Source organism: Lissotriton helveticus, chromosome 1_1, assembly GCF_964261635.1.
Source record: "Lissotriton helveticus chromosome 1_1, aLisHel1.1, whole genome shotgun sequence".
In the NCBI taxonomy this organism is placed as follows: domain Eukaryota; kingdom Metazoa; phylum Chordata; class Amphibia; order Caudata; family Salamandridae; genus Lissotriton; species Lissotriton helveticus.
The window spans coordinates 3,247,097-3,254,000 of NC_136057.1; positions in this window are offsets into that span (position 1 = coordinate 3,247,097).

A 6,904-nucleotide genomic window follows, 5' to 3' on the forward strand; every position below is an offset into this window, starting at 1 on the left:
ACAAAAACTACCAGAGCTCCAAGAACTTCAGGCGTTTGTGATTGTGTGAGTGGGGGGGACGGTCTGCCCTCTCCACGCTCGCTCTTGTCTCTGTGCTAACACATTTTCTGTCCTGTGCCCAGTCTCTCAGTCTCCACCCTTGGTTTCTAACAGAGAAGTTGGGGGCATATTATCAAGAAATTGTGATATTTATCCCTAGGTAGGGTTAGCGGCAATGTTTTTTATTGCCGCGCATCACCGGATTTTATCGCTGAGATAACGTGCTATTAGCAAAGTTGATCTCAAAAGCAATAAAATTTCCGGCGATAGCGGCAAAATCGGTGAATATCGCTGAGAATACAGCGATATTCACGCATTATCGCTAACAGCGTCTTAGCCATTATATCCACCTCCCATTGGATATAATGGCTAAGAACAGGTCTGAGCAGGTGTTTTTGGAGATATTCGCGGTTAGCGCGAATATTTCCATTGCTACGCCTGCATTGATAATAGGCGATAGCGATGTTAGTGACTGCTTTCAGTCGCTAACAGGTTGGGTACCCTTCACTTTGCATGTCATTAGCGATAAATCTCGCTGACATGCAAAGCAGGCCCCAAACCGCTCGCTATCGCCTACAAGCTGTCGCTAACTGATGTTAGCGACAGCTTGCTAATAGGGCAATAGAATTATCGATGCTTAGCGGCTGAAAACAGCTGCTAAAGCGGGGATAATTTTCTATCGCCCCCCCTTGTTAGTATGCCCCTTGATCTCTGCCCCACGCCGCCTGTTTCTTCTCGATCCCTCTGGCGTCTGTTCGCTTTTCCACTCCTCAGGATTTCTTTAACCTCACTCACTCTCTGCCATGTCTCCTTCGTGGGGTATCACCCCTCCCTCCTGAAGTCTCGTCTCCCCTCTCCCGGTTTGTCTCCCCTGGCTCAGCTTTGGTTTGCGTCACCTTCCCGGGGTTTCCCGCCTCCCCGGGTTCTCTGGCAACAGGGCTCGCCCTGTGAGCTCTGCTCCCGGAGCGGTCTCCTCTCTGGCTCAAGGAAGAGGAGGCGCACAGAGCCTATGGGGACAAAGAGAATGAAATGCCCCAGGGCACAGCTTTAAATACTGGCTAAGTTTCGTTTCTAATAGGTTTCGTTTTTCACGATACCTCACGTCACGAAGACATCACCCACACCCCTTTCTTTTTGCACTGCGGCCCGGAGGAGAAGGCTCAGCCCCGTGGCGCCGTTCCCCTATCGCTGTATATGTCAGCGGAAAAAAACCATGCTATTAGCAACGTTTTTCTCTATTGTGCTAAAATATTCAGCGATAGAGGCGAAATGCGTGAATATCGCTGAGAATACAGCGATATGCATGCATTAGAGACAAAATGCTCTTAGTAATGTTATCCACCTCCCTTTGGATAACATGGCTAAGAACTGGTCTGGGCAGGTGTTAGTATTTTGAGATATTCGCGCTTAGCGCGAATATTTCCATCGCTACGCCTGCCTTGTTAATAGGCGATAGCGACGTTAGCGACTGCTTTCAGTCGCTAACAGGTTGGTACGCGCACTTTGCATGTCATTAGCAATAAATATCGCTGACATGCAAAGCGGGCCCCAAACCGCTCGCTATCGCCTAAAAGCTGTCGCTAACATCAGTTAGCGACAGCTTGCTAATAGGGCAATAGAATTATCGCCGCTTAGCGGCCGAAAACGGCCACTAAACCGGCGATAATTGCCTATCGCCCTGCTTGATAATATGCCCCCTAGCACCAAGAGGCACCCTGTGGTGCAGTGGGGAGTCTTCTAGTTGAAGGGGCTCATCTCAGAGCCCCCATAGACGCTCTCTGTCACGGGGGCAACTCTCCTGGAGCGGAACAGAAGGCCACAGTCAACCAACACAACGGAACAACCCCAGAAGGATGAAAGGCCGACCGGACCAGCTGGGATACGAAAAACCAACGGATCCAATCCGGGCAGGCAGTGGCCGAGCACAAGGCATATAAAAACAGTCCAACGCAGCAGCACATGAAGAAAATGCACAACAAAACCAGGCCAAAACCAGCACCGGCACTCAAACAGCAAAGTCGGAACCGGTCAATATGACTCATACCACGAGAAGCCAAGGACATCGGAAGGCAACACAGAGCCAGACCTGTGAACCCGTGCATACCAACACAAACAGATGTCAAAAAAAGAAATGCGCGGGACTAAGGACCTAACCAAAGTACCCACGGAGACAGCGCATGTGCCAGCAACAGGACAGGCCGGCAAAGGAACAAAGCCTGGACTCAAGGAAGAGCCTGCCGAGCAGCCCAGGGGAAGAAGGCCCGGAACCCGCGGTGCCGGACCCAGAACCCCGCCACACGGCCCCCACAGCCCAACAGACGTCCCGAACGAGACCGCAGACAGGGGCAACACGGAACGACGAATGCAAAATGTGTAAAACGGGAACATCCATCAATATACCGTAAAGCCATCCACAAAAATTGTAGTGCAATCCAGGCTCGAACCTGGCAGCCCAGCACCAAAGTCGGCCGTGCACGGAGTAGAAGTCGCCCTCATGCAGCAATGAAAGCACCCCACCCCGGACTCAATTCCCCACACGCAGCGGTTTAGGGAAACAAACCCCGGCCACCAACGAAGTCCCACAAAAAACAACGCCCGAGACGGGCTACATTAACAGGGGGAAAAGGAAACGTAGCAAACGCGGTGAAAGCAAAAAGGGAATCCTGAGGGGAATCACCAGCGTGCCCACAGGAAGTCACCGGTAAAAAATGAAAACCGCTACGCGCCACTTACCCGGGGGGCGCCAACAGCAACAAGACCCCCCCTCCACCTTCCACACGAAGCCGCCTCCATCAAAGCAGCAAACGAAGCCCCACAAGGACGGGGAAAACAGGAAGGCAGGAACATCTCGACTCCCAACCTGCCAAGCCACAGGGAGACGAGAAAACAACCCGGAAGGACTCCAGGGAGGCCGGCTCACCAGCCGCAAAGGGCCGGCACGAAATTCAAAAGCATGAAAAGACAAGAGCCGGCCAAAGACCAAGCCACTTAGCAAGCCCAGCAGGCCGGGAGGCAAGGAGCCAGATACCCCAACCGCACAGCCAGGCAGCCGGTCGGGGAACCACAGGAGAAGAAGCTACTCAAGCCCAGCAGGAGCAGCACCAGCAATCATCAGCAAAAACTGTCGACAGACAGAAAAAAAGAACAGGTGGGCTGCTGGGTATGTACTACCTTTATACTCCCGGGGGAGGGGCAGTAGGGATATCCCAGCATTCCTCTTGTTTTAATTTCTGTCGGGAGATGGTTATCTCCATTAGTAATGAATGGGCCGAGGACATAAGGGACCTGGGGGTAATGGAAGATTACATCACATAATTTTCTGTTTTCTCAATTTTCAATTGAAATATTTTGTGTTTAAACGGGGAAGGTGTGTTATATTCCTCGTTTCCACATTCTTTACATTTCATTGTATGCATTAATGTTATTCATAACTTATGCATCATTTATCTATGTGTTGTCTAGTCATGTTGCCTAGCAGTGTAGAATGTTGATCGTTCTGAAGCTCCAGTGAGACAGTTGTATGCTGGAGACTGAAGATTTGAGACGCTCACGGAAGTTGTTGGTGCTGAACTCTTTTGATGAATAAATCATCTTTAAAACCCTTACTTCTGGAGTCTTCTTTCTACACTCAAGATACAACATGAACCTTTCCTTCTGACTTCAATTACTGATCTGCAGTAGTGAACGTTTTCTTCTGACTTCCATTACTGATCTGAAGTACTGAACCCTTAAATATTTCTTCTATTATTGATCTGCAGTACTAAAACTTTTCTTCTGACTTCAATTACTGATCTATGGTACTAAACCCTTCCTTCAGACTTAAATTACTGATCTGTGGTAATGAACACTTTATTAGTTCTTCTATTACTGATCTATGGTACTGAACCCTTCATTATTTCTTCTTTTATTGATCTGACGTACTGAACCCTTCATTATTTCTTCTATTATTGATCTGCAGTACTGAACTCTTCCTTCTGACTTCAATTACTGATCTGTGGTACTGAACCCTTCATTATTTCTTCTTTTATTGATCTGCAGTACTGAACCCTTCCTTCTGACTTCTATTACTGATCTGTGGTACTGAACCCTTCATTATTTCTTCTATTATTGATCTGTGGTACTGAACTCTTCCTTCTGACTTCAATTACTGATCTGTGGTACTAAACACTTCATTTATTCCTCTATTACTAATCTGTGGTACTGAACCCTTCCTTCTGACTTTAATTAGTGATCTGTGGTACGAACCCTTGATTCTCACTTCTATTACTTCCATGAGATGTGTCATTCTTCCTTCTGACTTATATTACTGATCTCCAATACTGCAGTACGAGAGATGCAGGAGTGGGCCCACGGTGGCGCGTGCGGCCGTGATTTGAGGACCATGTGTAGTATTGTTAGGATATTCTAATTGGTTTCTTCCTCCCTTCTCCATTTCTTCCTTGGTATGCTCAAATGGAATCTTTAAATGTTAGGGGAAACAGTGAACTCAGAGAATACAGTGTTAGAAGAAATGTTTTGTATGCATGCCAGGGAGAGGTCTGGTGCTGCGGCAGGGGGGACTGATGCTGGAATCTGGGGATCACGGTTTGATCGCCGGCGGCAGATTAACCCAGCACCATGTGACTCTGGGCAATAGCTTGCTTAATCTTCCTGAATGCCCCAGCGCCTAGAGACCCTTACGGGTGATTGTTTGCGCTTTACAAATGTGGATTATTATTATTGTTGTTTTGGATGTATCATCACACCATACTTTGTGAGGTGTCTGCTGGAATTGCTAGAGCCTGGTGGGTTTTTTCATGAAACTTTCCAAATAATAATGTTTTAGAATTGTCGTGATGATTTCTGGTGGTGCTATGGCCAGAGCTGCTGACTTTGGAACTGGGGAGCCAGGTTTGAGTCTCAGCATTAACTCAGGTTCTGTGATTCTGGGCAATTCATGGAGGGCGTAAATGCTTCCAATTCACACACTACATTGCAGCAGGACACGTTGCTGCACTGTGTGAATGGGAGAGAGCTGAAAAGCTCCATATCTGTTATCATAAGACGCTCTTCAGCTCTCTCCCTGTGCTGGCACACTTGTGGCTGCCTAAAGATAACGCAGGCATACTTGCGCCATATTGTAAGGGTGCCTGTGTTACAGGCAAGATTTGTTTTGTGCAGGAGGGGACCCAAAAAAGATGAACCCGCAGGAAGAAGAAGCAGCAAGGAGAAATAAAGATATTTCTGCTTGTTATGCCTGCTTCACGGAGGCGTCACGTTTTGCCGATTCCCAGGTTTACAAGTCTCTGTAAATCTGATAATTCACCAAATTCAAAGGGAGATTGTTTGGGAACACCCATCCTCCACCCATGTGACACCTCCCATTGCAAAGTACAGCAAGTCAGTTCTTTGCGTTGCATTGTGTTACTTTGAATTTACTGATCCACGCAACGCTGCCCAAGGTGGATTTGAATGGCTCAGTAAATGCCAAAAAGTATATTGCGTCAAGGCTGTGCCGTACAAGTGATGCAACCCAGATGCAAAACCTTAGTAAATGTTCCTCAGAATCTCCCAGTGCCTAAAAGAATTAGCATGACCTTGCGTGATAAAATTGTTTATCATGTAAAGCTCTCCAAAACCCTTGGGTCGCGTACATAAAACTGCAAAGAAACAAAAAACACAGACAGTCCCCAACCTCTAAATTGGTCCCAGGGAGACACTTTCACCCCTGTTGGATGTTCACATGGAGAGATATAAGGGGAGGAGGATCAAGCACTGGTGGTTCATCTACAGAGAAGGGATGGACCCTGCTAGGCTGTGGAAGACCTACAACAGCCCTCTCCTGCTGTGAGCTGCCAGGGAGGACACCCTACACATGTGCACGGCTCCTAGGGTGCCATGCACTGGGGCACCTCGCTTCCTTTCCACAGGGTGTGAGACTCTTAGACAGATCTTAGTAGTGAGGTAAGAAATCCCCACATCATTGCTAAAGGGCTCAGTCTGAACATCTGTCTGTGATGGTGACTCTCTGGTGCTACTGTAAGGCCACTGCAGGCTGCTGCCTTACTGCGCCCCTCAAATGGACTCAAGATACTGTCACAATGGAAATGTCAAATGGCCCTGTAGGTAGTGGAAAGGGGGTGCACAAATAGCAACATATTATTTTATTTGGCACTCAAAACATTTATCACTATTTATATTTAAGGAGTTAAAACCCATCAATTGCAATTAAACGTCTAGGGTAGAGTGAGGCTCCGCACCTCCTTTCAGAAAGGCGAGATGCCTTATCGACTTAAATATGACTGTTGTGGATTGCAACCCTTGTGGAGGAATCTGAGAGACCACACTAGTGAACCTCTCGAGACGCCACCACACCCTGCACCGCTGTAGGGTGCTGACATGATTATTGCACACTCAGGGATTTCTCATTGATGCGAACAGCAGATGCTAATTATTTTTTGCATTTTAGTCATTAATGTTTAGCATGCGTTATTCCAAATGTAAGACTGCATAATCTAAAATTCAAAGTAAACAAATACAAGGCTTCAAAGAGCTATTCAGATCGGGTATATTGTAAGGGTGGGCGTAGTTCGCAAAGTAGCGCTACGTGAAGTACACTTCGCACTACGCGAACTTCACGTAGCACTACGCGAGCTGCCTAGTACCATGTTCGCACTGTGCAAGATGCATTTTCAATGATTGCACAGTGCGAACAAGCATCCGGCACTGTGCAATCATTGAAAACGGCATCTTGCACAGTGCGAGCTGTAGTTTTCTGCCGCTCGAGTTGATTTTTACTCGAGCGGCAGCTTTTTCAATGCAAACTGGTAGTTTCTCATCGCGAGCGGTCGCGAGCATGCACGACCACTCGCAATGAGAAACCAGA